The 18,050-nt window shown below is 39.2% G+C and overlaps 1 long non-coding RNA gene across 3 annotated transcripts; it reads right to left on the bottom strand.

Annotated features, from left to right (window-relative positions):
• Positions 1–460: 460 nt before the first annotated feature.
• On the bottom strand, positions 461–3,959 carry LOC124649988. 3 transcript variants are annotated; one of them, XR_006986848.1, is made up of 6 exons: positions 3,354–3,959; positions 3,122–3,203; positions 1,929–3,004; positions 1,721–1,829; positions 1,217–1,266; positions 461–740 (listed from the first exon to the last, which is right to left on the bottom strand). It is a non-coding gene; the product is annotated as an uncharacterized LOC124649988 (long non-coding RNA). The 3 variants fall into 3 exon arrangements; XR_006986849.1 differs by having other exon boundaries at positions 1,929–2,043; positions 2,591–3,203; XR_006986847.1 differs by having other exon boundaries at positions 1,929–3,203.
• Positions 3,960–18,050: the final 14,091 nt, after the last annotated feature.

Below are 18,050 nucleotides of genomic sequence, written 5' to 3' on the forward strand. Positions count from 1 at the left end.
CACTGAACTGACTGAAGTCAGACTAAGTCAGACTACTTTCGTCAGAGAAATTCAGAACTGGCACTTGCGAGGTCAGGGGATCTGGACCTAGGAACATTCAGCTATCTCGCTAGTACTACATGCACTCTTTCTACATAAACTAGTGGTTGGGGTGCCCCATGGGGCACCTCCTCGCCGGTCAGGTGTATACAAATCAGGCCCCTGATGTTACAGCTATATCATGGTCAGGATACGAGATGACAACGCATATGAGCCTCAAACATCACTAAGAAAGCCTGAATAGATCATTGTCTTCTTTGCTTAAATGCTGGCCATAGTATCAAAAAAAAAATATATATATATATATATAAATCCTAACTATGGAGAATCTTACAATACAATCTTAGCAAAAGGGGAAAAAAAAGTAGTAGGTACTTCTAGCCTCTCATAAACAGATAACAGACATGATTGTTACATCGCATTAGATAAATAGTCTTTCTTAATTGATACTCCCTCCATCCGGATATAATTGACGCGGAGGAAAGCTAGCTAGCAGAGGATTTATGCATGTGCGCGCGTCAATTAAAGTAGACCCGAGGTAGTAGTATCATGACTCTACAAAGCCATGTATTCTTGGGAGTGCTCTCCTCCAATATTGTTGATTCATAGGCCTTGTGGCTCCAAATATCCGAACATTCTTCTCATCATCCATTGCTTTGGGCATAAAACGATGAGGGCTTGAGCAGTTCTGGATTTATATCCTGCCACAAATAATACTTATCTCCTTTTGCATAATAAAAGGTAAAAGCTCACGCACCAGTAAATAAGTAAGATTAGAGGTGTTAAGGAAAATGCAAGAGCAAGAAATTCTCTAACAATGCTGACACTTCTGGGGTCACACGAGTCATTGCATTTCTTCCCAAATTTTCATCATAATCGTGCATAATAACAATAACATTGATGATTATCCAATACCATACTGTTGCAAAGCCTAATGATTCCCTGAACTGGATCTAAGCCAAGTGTTTATTTTTTAGCAAATATCAAAGTCTGGAATGCAAATTATAGGAATTGAAGGAAAAAATACTTATTTATTCAAGGAAATTAACAAACCAGAAAACATGATGTAAGATGTTGTGTAATGGATAGTTCTGCAAATGAGAGAATCTACTAAAGAAACATTCATTTCCAATATTACAAAATGATAATACGAGTGTTAAAAGCTGAAGAGTAGTACCTGTTTTGCACATCACATGCCTTCTATAGACTATAAACAAAATGAAATGCCTGTGAGAAGCAAAACAGCTAGAACGTTAATTCACTTATCTATGAGCAAACACCCACGGCTGCAAATCTCCATGATATATACATGGTAAAGATTCATTGCTTTGACTGCAACTGATCCAAATAAAATAAAATAAACAAGGATGTAACTAAGAGCATTTTGCTTACACATTTGCTAGAACATTGGCTCTTTAATTAGACCCATATGCAAGAGTGATGGCAAAAGAAAAAAACTGTGGTAGAACTCCATAAAAATGATTACAAGTTTAACAGTAGGCCATTACATATGAACAGTAAGCGGAGAAACATCATGAGGCCTCCCTGAATTCAGAATTGAAAAAGGCCATTTCTGAGGAATTCACTATTTATTGACATCACTTGACTAAATTATCCCAATTGGAATGACTAATGCAATTCTTTTTCAAGAACACGAACAATAAGCGAAATCAATCACTACCTGAGTCTTGTGGCGTTGATTTAAGTGAAGAGCGAATATTCAAATAGCCAGTCTAAGGTCAGAACTCAAACCTTGAAGCGACGGTTCTTGTCGCTGCCAAAGCAGTAAGCTGAAAAGGAATGATGCAAGGTATATTTTTTATTTTAAATTAATTAAAATTTAGACAACAAACTAATAGCATTCATTATCCATAACAAAGCAAAATGACCTGCATATGTACGGTGACCAGCAGTCCAGAAGCACTTGTAAGAAGAAAGACCATGAGTGTGACATGCATGCTGGACTAAATGCATCAACATGAATTCTTTACACTCTGAGAGCACCTACACATAAAAATGCGCAGTATATCAGGCAAGTCCATCTTTCTACGCAATTGGTAGAATGACATTGTAAGTAATTCCGTAATAATAATTTTAAAAAACTTGGGCAGGAGAAACAAATGGTTCTATTGTTGGGCCTAACACACAAAGCTGACACACGAAGCTCTATAACCTAATCTTTAATCTAGTTTTTAATACGACACAAAAAAAACCTTGTTTAGTGAATCTGAATGTTATAAAAAAAATTAATATGGCTATGTCCTATTATTAACTGAAACACTGGGTTCTTTCAATGGAGAGACAAAAAATGCTGACCAACTAAAGCGGTAATAAATTACACCTATTTATGCAAAGTATGCTGTCCTCATTCTATACAAACATGAAGCAGGTGTTGTTCAATCTCTAAAATATTATAACTTACGACAGACACCATAACTTAAGCGCATTTTCTTTCTAGCCGCCAATCATGCTACTACAAAGGAGAACAAAATAAGTTCAGTAAAGCCAAAGAATAAAGCAACGAAATTAGAGCAACCAGTATGATACTAACTCTGCCAAGAAGTGTAGACCATCACTTGTCTTGCTTTAACCATTGCATATTGTAGTGCAAGGAATTCGGGATGATTAAAATCTTGAGTAAACATGCACCATATCTATTTCATTGAGCCAATGCACTCTCAGCTACGTTCTTAACTTGCAAGGTCAGTGTGGAACAAAATAAATTGACCCTTGCTGGGTAGTCGCTATTAGACTCAGTGTACATGAATGAATGGCTATATTTTTTTGTAGTCGGGCAGAGGGAATACAGTATATAAGAAATTGCACTGGATTAGTCATGGAAGCAACCACCAAAATGCAGGTCAGAGCCTGAATCAACACATTTGCTTCACACCTATCTAAAAATTCCACATAGAGAACCATAGATTGTCGATCGGTGTAAATATCCACAGATATGTCATTGAATCTGCAACCCAAATGTGTAGTATAAAAGATATGTGAAACACAAAAAGGGAACATTGCCATTCTGATTTGCATCCTAAATCTGCACTACAAGATGATTCAGCAGTATGTAAAGGCCTACCTGTTTACTGACAAGTGCTTCTCCAATCTCTCCAAACAGCATAAATTGTCCCTCGTCAATACACTTGATGTAGAATTCATACCTATGGTGGTCGCATAGGAATGTAACCTTGTTAAACCAAAGGCAAAGACACAAGCATGCAAGAAACATGAGGAATCTGAATTTCTTGCCGATGCAGCTACAAGTGGAAATATAGCAAAATGGGCAACAGAAATAGTTTCAGAAAAGGAACCTTCCTAGCAGCGGTGCATCCTTCTCCATGTATCTTGTGTTCCCCTGTAAAATATTTTCTCCTCCTTCTAAGGGACATACATACGATGTGGAAGCGATGAAGTAAAAAAGGAAATACTACATCAGGGTAGCAGCAGAATAAGGCGGCGGTAGCGGCGTCGGCGCTTGGAATTCGACGTCCTCTGTAGCCTCATCCGGGCGCCTCCACTCGTCCGCCTGCACCTGTGAGGACGATCTCTTATTTTCAGAAGCCGAGTCGGCGAGCCACTCCACCTTTCCTGGCCGCCCAGCGAGGCGATCTGCTTCGCCTCCAACCGCTTCGGCTCCTCCCGCGTACGATGATCTCAGCGTCTTCTTCCGCGATGCTCCACGACGCCACCCCTTCACCAAATGCAGAGCGCTGGCGCAGCAGCCCCGTCTGCACACACTGCCATGGCTCTTGGATGTCGTCTCCTCACCCATGACCTAACGACGTCGACGAGAAGAAGGGGAGGATGCGGACGTGTAGTGGAGCGCCGCCGCCGTGGGACGGTGGGAGAAGAGATCGAAAGTGTGGGGAGAGGAGCCTTGTGTGCGTGATGGCAGGGCGTGGGGCTCGAGATGTGCCTAGCTGCGTGCAGTCGTACAACTCGAATGAGTAGTACAAAAGCCATCACCCATCCCGTGAGCACCATAATTACACGATGACAGGCTGGCCCCACATCAGCTATGGCCCATTGGAAGTGTACAGAGGGGTATACCACCTGCGGTCTTGCCCAGCTGCAGCCAACCGGCATGTGCCAATCAACGAGGAAAATATTCCGCCAAACAAAAACGAGCAGCGCTATCGTGGAGCGCTCTAGCATAGAGCAAACACACACACTTACTTGTTCTCACACACACACTTACTTGTTCTCAATTAGCTCCTTTCTGCATGAATGGATTAACCGCTTGTTATGCTCATACTTACTGACCAATTGGGTATCCATAAATTATATGCAGACTCTGTCTTGGATTTTAATTATTCTGAAGACTCACCGTAGGCACCACAAACATGGACCGCGCATGTTGTGGGTATACTTCATGGATGTACCATCGACAGTGCTTAGATCCGGCAAGGCCGGGTGGCACATAGACGGTGATGATGGCGTATGGCCCATCGGGCGGCCCAGTTGTTGTAGATCAAGATGGATGAAGTCCAGCCCAGGAATGAGGAGCCGGATCCACCGACCAACTCTGGAAGTCAGATTCGGCCTGGCCAATCAGGGGTAGCCGGATCCAGTACGGCGTACAAGGGAAGGCGGATCCTTGACGTGCACGGCAATGTAATATTGTAGTTAGGCAACTTGTATTCCGGCTAGGACTCACCGTGTAAAACCTAGATCCTGGCGCCTTTATAAGCCGGATCCTGGGAGCCCTAGAGGTAGAACCACAACTCATTGTAACAACGCGAAAGGGCCCAGATAATTCCAGACAAGCAGCAGTAGGCACTATCATCGTGCAGGTGTTCCGAAGCTGAGTAAATCGTGTACTACCATCCCGAGGAATCTCCGCCCGATGACCCCTACTTCTTCTCTCCCTCGTGAGGATCCCTCCTCCGAGGTACCGTCGAATAGGCAACGACAGTTGGCGCCCACCGTGGGGTCAGCGGCGTCTGGAGGCCTGAACCGGGAGGGTTCTGCCATGGGAAGCTTCAACGACTCCATCGATGTGGGGTGTGTTCTTTACGGGGAACTTTCCGATCGTCCCTCGGGATGAGTCCTGGATTCCGGCTTAGACCGACCCCATAGAGCTCTCCATCGCCCCAATCGGCGGCATTCACATCTTCATCGGCGAGACCGTCGATTCTGACGGAAACGCTCTGGTAAGTAACGCTGACGCGACCGCCGCTGAGCAGGATGCAGTCGCGAAGATTCGATCTGAGCCGCAGGAACTTCCTAAGGAAGATTTCGCCTTAGATCTAGAAATTTCAAAGCCCACCAAATCCGCCCCTGAGCACGAAATAACGGTGGAAGACCAATGCAGATCCGCCTGGGTCTCCCTGGTGTTAGAGAAGCAAAGGTGCCACTTCGTGCACTTCCTCGCACATACCGCAGGAACCGCCCCTCCTCCGGATTGAGCCGGACTGATACGTCCCAAACGTATCTATAATTTCTTATGTTCCATGCTACTTTTATGATGATACACACATATTTTATACACACTTTATGTCATTATTATGCATTTTCCGGAACTAACCTATTGACGAGATGTCGAAGTGCCAGCTCTCGTTTTCTGCGTTTTTGGTTTCGTAAATCCTAGTAAGGAAATATTCTCGGAATTGGACGAAATCAACGCCCAGCATGTTATAATTCCACGAAGCTTCCAGAACACCCGAGAGGGACCAGAGGAGAGCCACAGGGGGCCCACACATGTGGCCGGCGCGTGTGGTGACCCGGCATACCACTGCATGGTGTAGTATGCAAGTCTGATATAATACCAATGAAACACCGTTCCACGAGTATTATATCGCTCAGAGTGGTACAACAGAAACATATGCGGGTCCAAGGCATGTCTATAGAATTACAACATTGACTCGTTACATAAGATCATCACAGCCTCCTACTTTACAATGAGGTAAAACCGCAGGTAACTCCGTAAGAACGACTCGTAGTCTAATCCTATCACGAACTCTATTTGTAGAGTATTTAACTAGCTATAAAGGCTAAGAATAGATTCTAGCTAAATAGGAGCTAGGTTTAGGAAGCTAGTTCCCTTCTATGGCTATACTAGGTTTTCTCCTTGTTGGATGAGGTATCTGACTCTTCTGACAAGGTCCTGTCTCGTGAAGTAGTTGTTGACTCCTCGGCCTTCGAGTTGTACTGTAGATCCTCCTTCGATGCCTTCATATCTAAGCAGGGGATTTAAGAGTGGGATAAGTACGAGCGTACTCAACAAGTTCATAATAGGAAAGAGGTGTTTAATGCACTAACTACAGCATTAGACCAGAAAGTCTAATACCAATGCAGGTTTTCATAATCATTTCTTCAAGAGGTTGCTTTTATTCAGAAGAACTATGTCCGTCGACCTTCACCGCGCTTACTAGAACTTCATGGAGCTCCTTTCCGGCAGCTGTCGCAGCTCCATATCCCGGAACGAGGAGTGACAGGTCACGGTTCTTTACACTCGCAGAGGTGTGTTGCTTTACCCATAAGAGATCTTAACCTTGGTGCCAACCGAGTCTATAGTTCTCGTCCACACTTCCTTTGGTGTGAGGCCCGGTATAAGGTCTAGCCAATCATGTTCCTCCGCTACCTCGAACACCCACCCTTTGTTGCATACCCCGACCCTGGGTCCTCGCCGGTCCCATTATTCCCACTCACGGGTGGACCCCGACCACGACAACGCTTGGGCCTCGTTAACCAAACTCCTTCGCCGGTAGCCGCAACCCATCATAGACCACATTACCGTGGGGAATTAGAAGGGGATCCCCACCCTCAAGTTATTCCGCAAGCAAGCAACCGCTACGGTAAGCAACAGCCTATACCGTGGGGAATTAGAAGGGGCTCCCACCCTCAAATTGCTCCGCAAGACACAACTCGCTACGGTAAGCGCATCCGTTGATGAACGAGAGGTGGAAACACTTTTGACTACTCCGTCCCACTCCGGATCTTATGGTTAACACGGGTATTACGGCACAAGAATCACTGGCGACATTTGTTGTTTAATCCTAGATGGATATAAACCCGTGCAATGGAACCTCCACCATATCAACACAATCCATGGTTCCATTGCCCACCACATAGTCATATTCATAGTTATGAAAGTAGTGGTTTTGATTTTTATGAAATAGTGATAACCATAATACTTTGCAAGTAATTTGATAGAAATACTCAAATGACATGAGCAAGTGATGAACTTGCCTTTCTTGACTCGCAAGATTATGCGGCAAGGTCTTCGATACGCAATAACTCCAAATTCTGAAATAGCATCATCGTCCGGTAAGGACGATGTTTAAAAGATTGGCAAGGATGCAATAATGCATAAGTATGAGATGCAATCGTTCTAAGCGTGACCTAACCCCGATGATTTAGGATCAGTGAGTTGTAATAATTGGTTCAGGGTGTGTTGCACTTTTAGAGTGATTCGCAAACAAGGTTCTTATTAAGGATTGGTTGCTTGATATCATAAACAGGTGTTGTAATATATCATAATAATAATACTAATAGCATACAACAATAACATTTGGTATAACACTAACATGTAATGAATAGTGGTTGGTTTTAGCTCTACATGGCATGGTTAATGATTAATTATCATATACTTCTAAAGAATAACTTTTGAAGAACATGTTCTTTTAATAAAGAACAAGTATGATAATTTGGGTGGTGGAGTTCTATGGTTTATTAAGGTTTCATGTAGTTTCTGGAGTAAGTATTAGATGGATCCTGAGAATGTTGGATTTATTAGCAACAAGGCTTGAATAGTTTTACTTAAGCATAAACAACTTAAGCAATTAGTTATTCATGGTTGCTATCATGGTGGTTTCATCTTGCTGGTGATAACTGGCTGGGGTTTATGGTTCCTATTAAGCAGGGTTGAGGATGATCCTTTATTTACTTCAAAAGAATAACTTTTGAAGAACATACTTCTTAGATAATAAGAAGTATAACTATTAGGGTTGAGGTTGTCTAGGTTTTGTTATTGGATTCATTAAGTAAGGAATGGTGGTTTCCTAAATAGGATGTTTAATAATTATCTCACACTAATAGGGTTTAGTGTGTATGGGATATGATGTCAATATTAGCATGGTTGTTATTGAAGTTCATCACAATGGTGTGATGCTAAATAGGGATAAATAAGGATGATGGTTTTGGTAATAGGATCTAGGGTTTACACTTGGTTGATCTTAGTTGATCACCTTGGTTTAATGGTATGCATACTTGGAATACTAATTTGCTAGTGATAGGGTTCTACATTTTATGTGGACATAGATATGTCTTTAGTTGCTAATTATGGCTCTATGGTAATGGAGTAACATGATCACATGTTCTAACCTAGGGTTTAGGTTAGAAGCCAACTAGGTTTCATATTGATTATTGGAACTAGGCTTTGGTGCATAGTTGAATTAGGGTTTTAGGGTTCCACATGAAATGATAGGGTTGTAATATTATTCCATATGGAATCAGGGTTTGCTAATTACCCTATAATTATAGGATTAATAACTTCATTAATAAAGTTGAAGTTATTAATAATTTTGAAATAAAAATAATATTGGATTTGATATTTTATTATTTTACACAATTAATAATTAAGGTATTTATTACTCAGTGGTTTTAAATCCTCATAATAAGGATTTAATGAGTTAATGATAAAGGAAAATTAATTTTAATGTTTTCCTTATTTAATTACTGATTTTGACTTATTTTATGAAGTTTTCCTAATTATTGAATTTTAATTGAATATAGAATTAAAATTAAAGGCTTAAATAACAAGTATTAAATAACTGAATTTTTATTAAAAATAAAATTTTCCTTTTATATTTTTATTAGATAGAGTTTTCTTTTCTAAGAATTTTAATATCTCATTTTCATTTTTCTGAGTTAATATGAATTTTCTAAATTAATTTCAAAGTTTCTGGAATAATGGAATTTAAGTTAAAACGGACAAATGACTAAACGCACCCAGTCTGGACACACCCACAGTCAATGACTGGTGGGGTCCTAGCCACGCTGGCTGCCACATGGCAACGACGTGGCATATCTTGCTGTGCCCGGCGGCAGTAGCGAGACTCGCCGGCGATGGGCTACTCCCGCGGGGATGTGCGTAGGCTCAAACGAACGAGGGCGATGAGCTGAACCTACTGGTGGTCGAGCCGCCCGGAAATGGTCACCGGAGCATCGCCGGAGAACGAACCCGTGGCGGAGCAACTCCGGCGAACGTCGGGAATTTGCTACGGTGGACTAAATGATGCATAGTAAAGTTCTACATAAGCTAAATCTCACCCTGAATCTTCCTAGATGGTCGACGGCGACGATTGTGGACGGAAGCGAGCTCAACTTCGCCGATACCGGCGATGAGCTGCGGAAGAAATTTACCAAATTCGCCCGACTCAGGCCATCCCAGGAAGCTATCTTCCTCCCAGAGGAAGTAGAAGACGAGGCGCACCTCCAGGACCTCACCGTTGGGCTTGGGATGGACTCAATCGACGGCGAGCCGAGATGGCCGGAGAGCTAGGGTTTCAGGATGGGGAGGAGCTGGGGCAAAACGAAGGAAAATTGAGGGTTCCCGCGTTACTTATACGACTTTAGGCGTGTGTTGGCGTTCCACAACATCGGCGGCGACGCGGGACGTGGCTCTCCCCATCGCGCTGTCGACCCCGCGCGCGTCGATGGTGGCGAAGACGAAGACGAGGACTTCGTCCTCATTCTTATCTGCTCGAAGAGGTATGGGCTGGTTTTCGGGCCGTGGTGGGCTGAAGCCGTTGGGCCATCGGTGGGCTACACGGCCAGGTAAGGTCCTTTTCTCTTTTCCTTTCTATTTTTATTTCATGTTTTCCTTTTCTATTTTGTATTCTGTTTTAAATCCAATTCAAATTATTTTATACCCTGCAGGTAATTTATACTTTGAACATTTTATGACTAAGTAAAGGGCCATTATATTTCTAAGTTATTCTGGAATAACCTTTTAACATAAGTGAGTTTTACTGTAATTTTTGATTAAGCATGATTTTATGCACTATTTTAATTTCCTTTTTCTTGTGTATTAATTTTATTTTGGATGATTATGGTTGATGCTTTCATCTCAAAGTATTTCAGAGATTGTTCTTAGGGCCTGGTTTCTATTTGAGGATTTTGTCACTAGCATATGATTTTATGTGAGCACATATTTATTAGGGCTCTATGATTTCTATTACAACCCCCTTGTAAAGTTAACACTATTATTACCTTTGAAGGTACCTAAGGTAGGTTTTGTCTCCCCCAAGGTTGATCTAGGTTACAAAGATAAATAGTTGATCACCTTTTGTGGGTTTTAACTTTAGGACTTATCATTAGATGTCTCTTATGTTTAGTAATTGAGCATGAGAGTGCATTACTAGGGTTCTAATGATGTTTACCTAATGGCCATGGTTTTGATTCACAATTATGGTCTAGGTTTATATTGCAATCTCCATAGTGGTGTGTAAACTAGGGTTGAGATACAATTTCTAATTTATAGAATTGGGATGACATCATATTGCATGTGCTAGGTTTAATCTCCCCAATGCATGGTAAAATGGTTACTTGCTTATTATTTCATGTGCTCCTTTAGTTACTAAGGATATGAGAATTGGTGTTATCTTTTATTAATAGACTTCTATTATTATTATCCTTAATCTATTGTTGAAGTAACTAAAGTGGTTATAGTTCTTTTTATAGTTAACTTTGGTCAAATGGATTGTTGGTTTCCTCACCATATGAATTATAGACTTTAACTCTAAGCTTTTCTTGTGGTTCTTAAGTGAAGAGTAGGTGGAGTGTAGATGTGGTAGAATTGTACTTATGATCACCAAGTGATTCCCAATTGAGGATTGAGATATAAGCCTGGATTTGATTACTAGTGATCTCACTATAATTTCATGTGGGAATGAGATCTACTTATTCTAGTAGGGTCTAACTTAATACCTCAAGAACATGATCATGGATTAGGCATGATCAACTTGTTCTTAATATATCTACCTCAAGTTCTTAGGGTTTATGATCATTATCCAATTTATAATGATCAAGGTTTGGCTTCCTAAGGTATCTCTCATTTAATAGGTTTCTCACTTTCATGATCAAGTATTATCTTGATTAATCTAGGTATAGTACTTCTAATTTACCTTCTTGAATGGGACTACTATGGTTGCCCCTAAAGTTTATATCCCAGGAGAATGCCTGAGATAATTACTTAGGGTTCTTCTTAAACAATGATGATTTAATCATCAGGACACATGGATAGTTCTCTCTCATTTAGGAAGGACTTTAATACTAACCTGAGGTTAGGCTCCATAGAGATTGATGTGATCATCAAAATCAATGTTTAACATAATTGGTTTCTCTCTCTAGGGATTGTTTTAATTAACATCCTAGGGTTGCTCTTAAAGATGATGATTTGAATACTTGGATGTATATCCAGGGTTTAGCTCAAGGTTTGTTATTGCTTTTCTAATAATTAAAATAGAACTCTCACCTCTCTAGGTTTGATGCTTAACTATTTGGAATGGAGAAGGATATATATTTCTAGAGTTGCTCTCCTTGTCATGATTCCATGTTTTAAGTGGAATCAATACCATGAGGTGTATGGTAGGATCATGGATTAGTTTTAAGATATGGAAAAGATAAGTGAAGAATGGTTTCTTCATTTTATTGTTACTTGATTTATAGTTAAATAGATGTTCATATGTTATGGCAAAGATTACCATGTTATGATCTTTAATAAGATCAAGCAATTGATCATTGAGTAAAGTGTTGTTGGGTTGATTATTAGTTCCATTTGATCTAACCCCTTAGATCAAATCATCTCTACTCAAAACAAGGTTTTAGCAAAGTCACATTGAGGTTTATAGCGCTTGACTTGATGAGCTACTTCAATTCCACCAAGGTCAAGTGAAACTTCGATTCATCGTGATCTGTTTTACTTTAAAGCGCAAAAATTCCCCAGATTTTCTATGCATGAATGCAATGCACACATCTGTTTCCTCTATTTTTGTAACCCCATTACCTGGGATATTACAGTCTCTACCCCTTTAACTAAACTTCGTCCTCGAAGTTTGAACTCTCCTACGTTTCGGAAGTGTGGATCTGACTTGTGCAGACTACGACTTTTCTCGAACTCCGTGGTGATCTCACTGGATATAATTGAATATATCCCTTGTCCAGATTCTTCCTGGAATCCATTACTATTTGACATCAAACAACTATTACTTTCTTTACTTCCATGATTTCCTCCAATATTATAAGCTTGTTTCCTTTCTCATTGAATATTCAATGATTGAGACTTCTTCTTTTTTTTTGACAGTCTTAATTGAGGACTAATTGGATAACATTCTCCTATTTGATAAAATAGGTCTTTGTTTTTCCCTTACTACCAAAATTGCAGTAATGGTGCTTAATAAGGTACTAACTATGGAATTGGTCGTGATGGTTTATTTTTCTAATAATGGATTAGACTTATATAGTCCATCAAATCATGGTTTATAGTTGATACTTAGAACTATTTTTGGGTTATTTAGGTTCCATGAAAGGAATCTTTCTAATAGTCTGTGGTTCTGGTATGGTCAATTTCCTTCGGGCTTTGGGTCTTCTTGAGCTTTATTTGGTCTCCTACAATCCTTCATCCAACTTCCTTAGCCTTAATTTACTTGGGCTATCATGCTTCTGAGTAAATATTACTCACTTTCTCAAGTTACAGTCCACTTCTTACTTCCTCGAAGTATAAACCTCGGCTTCTGGTCCGACATCCTTCTAAAAGTAATGTCCAACAATCTTATGAAAATAAAATTGAACTTCCTCTCAGTTCAGGCCTTCTGTTTCTATCAGGCTTAAAGTATTGAGTTATTGTATACCCAACTCAATCTTTACTCTACCCCTTAGAGTTTTCTTATGGTCTTCAACTCCTTTTCTTCCAACCATTGGTCTAAGTATAGCTTATGGTTTGTACTTCTTCTAAGGTCTCACGAACAAATGTTTGTGGTGTATCCACTCAATTTGTGAACATCCGACATAAATCCTTCGACTAAATGTTTATAGGTCATTGTTATTTGGCTAATAAGGTTTTATTTGTTCACAAACTTTTGTTACAAATAATTAAATCGTGGACTATTTGTAATACCAACTGATACCAGCTGTGGTTATTATACCAACTGTGGCTATTTGATATCTAAAAGTGTACTCTATTATAGGTTTTGATCAACTGAACGAGTCATCTTCTGCTTTATCTCGCAGTATTGATATTATACCAATTGTGGTCTTCTGATATCAACTATGGTCTTCTTATGTCTGCTATGATTTCATATATCACCTTCCTTCATTCAGGGTTTATTTTGCAAGAAAACCACTAGCTGACACTATGATTATAGTATCCTAAGTGATTTCCCATGCATTCCCTCTTCTATTAACTATGGATCTGCTTCAGCTTCACCAGAATCATTATATTTCTCACCTTCATGCTTCTTATGTACAAAAGTACTCCTTTGTTGAGGTAAATCATGAATTTTTATGGCACTTCTTTTAGAATATTGTGGTTACTTCCCACAACTTAACTTCCTTTTTCTGATGAACCTTCATCTTGTCTTTGAAATCTTCAGAGTTCGTCACTTCCTCACACGTTTACCATTACCCTCTAGATCTGTAGCATCAAGTTGGAACTTGATATTGCAACATGCATTTGCATATCAAAGTCAAACTTCATGTATGGATCTAGTCAAACAATGAAAATCCAATAAAATCCAAGAAGATTCAGCTTTGTGCTTATAATACACATCATCATAAGCCTCGAATATGATTGTTGAGTAAGACATCTCTAAACATCGAGCTGAGATGTGTAGTATAAAACACCACATAAGATAGGTTTATATCGTGATACTTAGCACGAATAGATGGGATTCTACTATTTGTCTCAACTTTTACCTGAATTGCACATTTGCAATGAGATAAACTTGAAACAAAGTGGTTTGGATAGTTAAAGTTAATCTAATTTCTCTGGAAGTACTACTTAGCTTCCATTATGTTGAGGACTAGTTCATATGGTATATCTAGATTCTAACATAGTTAATCTAAATACATAACTATTGGAATATAGCTCCTATACTTCTTAGTGTTTCTACCATAAGACTATGGTCATGATGTGCTTGGCACACTTCCCATGGTTTTGGAACACAAGTCTTGCACTATAGTGGAACACTTAACTTCTTATTGTACTCCTCCTAAATTTTTATGAAGTTCTATTCCATCACATAATGATTCTCAAGTGAATCTTATATGATTACTATCCCTACCATGTATGTAGACATATTTTATTCCTATCTCTCTTCCTTACCTCCCATGATTGACTTATCATGGTCTATACTACCTCACATCAGTTGTTTGTATCACTACTATCAGTTGTTTCACAAGTTTTAGATAAATTTTACTTACCCTATTACTTAACTTGGTCTACATTTTCTATTAGGATATCTTAATTATCTTTGTCACTTAATATTACTCTTATTACCGTTCTGGATAACTCCTACTTAACTATAACATGTGTTGGTACACCTCTTCCAATAGGATATCTTCCTTATGGTTGTATCCTCTCTTTGGACTACCATGTATTGTATACCAACTGTGATCTACTCATCTGTTGTTTTAATAATGTAATGGTGTGCTACATGTCTGGGATTAGCTAACTTTACTTAGGAAAGATAGGTAAGAAATGTTGACTCAAGCGTGTCAGGATTATTCTCAAGTGAATATCCATCTCAAGTCATACGAATATTTGGTGTAACTAAGACAACTTCCTATAGACACTACCAATCCTATAGGTCTCATTTAAAGGATTTTAATTCTAGGGTCAAAGCATTTGCTCTGATACCAACTGTGGTGACCCGGCATACCACTGCATGGTGTAGTATGCAAGTCTGATATAATACCAATGAAACACCGTTCCACGAGTATTATATCGCTCGTAGTGGTACAACGAAAACATATGCGGGTCCAAGGCATGTCTATAGAATTACAACATTGACTCTGTTACATAAGATCATCACAGCCTCCTACTTTACAATGAGGTAAAACTGCAGGTAACTCCAGAAGAACGACTCGTAGTCTAATCCTATCACGAACTCTATTTGTAGAGTATTTAACTAGCTATAAAGGCTAATAATAGATTCTAGCTAAATAGGAGCTAGGTTTAGGAAGCTAGCTCCCTTCTATGGCTATACTAGGTTTTCTCCTTGTTGGATGAGGTATCTGACTCTTCTGACAAGGTCCTGTCTCGTGAAGTAGTTGTTGACTCCTCGGCCTTCGAGTTGTACTGTAGATCCTCCTTCGATGCCTTCATATCTAAGCAGGGGATTTAAGAGTGGGATGAGTACGAGCGTACTCAACAAGTTCATTATAGGAAAGAGGTGTTTAATGCACTAACTACAGCATTAGACCAGAAAGTCTAATACCAATGCAGGTTTTCATAATCATTTCTTCAAGAGGTTGCTTTTATTCGGAAGAACTATGTCCGTCAGCCTTCACCGGTTTACTAGAACTTCATGGAGCTCCTTTCCGGCAGCGTTCGCAGTTCCATATCCCGGAACGAGGAGTGACAGGTCACGGTTCTTTACACTGCGCAGAGGTGTGTTGCTTTACCCATAAGAGATCTTAACCTTGGTGCCAACCGAGTCTATAGTTCTCGTCCACACTTCCTTTGGTGTGAGGCCCGGTATAAGGTCTAGCCAATCATGTTCCTCCGCTACCTCGAACACCCACCCTTTGTTGCATACCCCGACCCTGGGTCCTCGCCGGTCCCATTATTCCCACTCACGGGTGGACCCCGACCACGACAACAGTTTGGGACTCGTTAACCAAACTCCTTCGCCGGTAGCTGCAACCCATCATAGACCACATTACCATGGGGAATTAGAAGGGGATCCCCACCCTCAAGTTGTTCCGCAAGCAGCAACCGCTACGGTAAGCAACAGCTATACCGTGGGGAATTAGAAGGGGCTCCCCACCCTCAAATTGCTCCACAAGACACAACTGCTACGGTAAGCGCATCCGTTGATGAACGAGAGGTGGAAACACTTTTGACTACTCCGTCCCACTCCGGATCTTATGGTTAACACGGGTATTACGGCACAAGAATCAATGGCGACATTTGTTGTTTAATCCTAGATGGATATAAACCCGTGCAATGGAACCTCCACCATATCAACACAATCCATGGTTCCATTGCCCACCACATAGTCATATTCATAGTTATGAAAGTAGTGGTTTTGATTTTTATGCAATAGTGATAACCATAATACTTTGCAAGTAATTTGATAGAAATACTCAAATGACATGAGCAAGTGATGAACTTGCCTTTCTTGACTGCAAGATTAAGCGTGCAAGGTCTTCGATACGCAATAACTCCAAATTCTGAAATAGCATCATCGTCCGGTAAGGACGATGTTTAAAAGATTGGCAAGGATGCAATAATGCATAAGTATGAGATGCAATCGTTCTAAGAGTGACCTAACCCCGATGATTTAGGATCAGTGAGTTGTAATAATTGGTTCAGGGTGTGTTGCACTTTTAGAGTGATTCACAAACAAGGTTCTTATTAAGGATTGGTTGCTTGATATCATAAACAGGTGTTGTAATATATCATAATAATAATACTAATAGCATACAACAATAACATTTGGTATAACACTAACATGTAATGAATAGTGGTTGGTTTTAGCTCTACATGGCATGGTTAATGATTAATTATCATATACTTCTAAAGAATAACTTTTGAAGAACATGTTCTTTTAATAAAGAACAAGTATGATAATTTGGGTGGTGGAGTTCTATGGTTTATTAAGGTTTCATGTAGTTTCTGGAGTAAGTATTAGATGGATCCTGAGAATGTTGGATTTATTAGCAACAAGGCTTGAATAGTTTTACTTAAGCATAAACAACTTAAGCAATTAGTTATTCATGGTTGCTATCATGGTGGTTTCATCTTCGTTGGTGATAACCGGTCAGGGTTTATGGTTCCTATTAAGCAGGGTTGAGGATGATCCTTTATTTACTTCAAAAGAATAACTTTTGAAGAACATACTTCTTAGATAATAAGAAGTATAACTATTAGGGATGAGGTTGTCTAGGTTTTGTTATTGGATTCATTAAGTAAGGAATGGTGGTTTCCTAAATAGGATGTTTAATAATTATCTCACACTAATAGGGTTTAGTGTGTATGGGATATGATGTCAATATTAGCATGGTTGTTATTGAAGTTCATCACAATGGTGTGATGCTAAATAGGGATAAATAAGGATGATGGTTTTGGTAATAGGATCTAGGGTTTACACTTGGTTGATCTTAGTTGATCACCTTGGTTTAATGGTATGCATACTTGGAATACTAATTTGCTAGTGATAGGGTTCTACATTTTATGTGGACATAGATATGTCTTTAGTTGCTAATTATGGCTCTATGGTAATGGAGTAACATGATCACATGTTCTAACCTAGGGTTTAGGTTAGAAGCCAACTAGGTTTCATATTGATTATTGGAACTAGGCTTTGGTGCATAGTTGAATTAGGGTTTTAGGGTTCCACATGAAATGATAGGGTTGTAATATTATTCCATATGGAATCGGGGTTTGCTAATTACCCTATAATTATAGGATTAATAACTTCATTAATAAAGTTGAAGTTATTAATAATTTTGAAATAAAAATAATATTGGATTTGATATTTTATTATTTTACACAATTAATAATTAAGGTATTTATTACTCAGGGTTTTAAATCCTCATAATAAGGATTTAATGAGTTAATGATAAAGGAAAATTAATTTTAATGTTTTCCTTATTTAATTACTGATTTTGACTTATTTTATGAAGTTTTCCTAATTATTGAATTTTAATTGAATATAGAATTAAAATTAAAGGCTTAAATAACAAGTATTAAATAACTGAATTTTTATTAAAAATAAAATTTTCCTTTTATATTTTTATTAGATAGAGTTTTCTTTTCTAAGAATTTTAATATCTCATTT

This window comes from Lolium rigidum, chromosome 4, assembly GCF_022539505.1.
Source record: "Lolium rigidum isolate FL_2022 chromosome 4, APGP_CSIRO_Lrig_0.1, whole genome shotgun sequence".
Classification (NCBI taxonomy): domain Eukaryota; kingdom Viridiplantae; phylum Streptophyta; class Magnoliopsida; order Poales; family Poaceae; genus Lolium; species Lolium rigidum.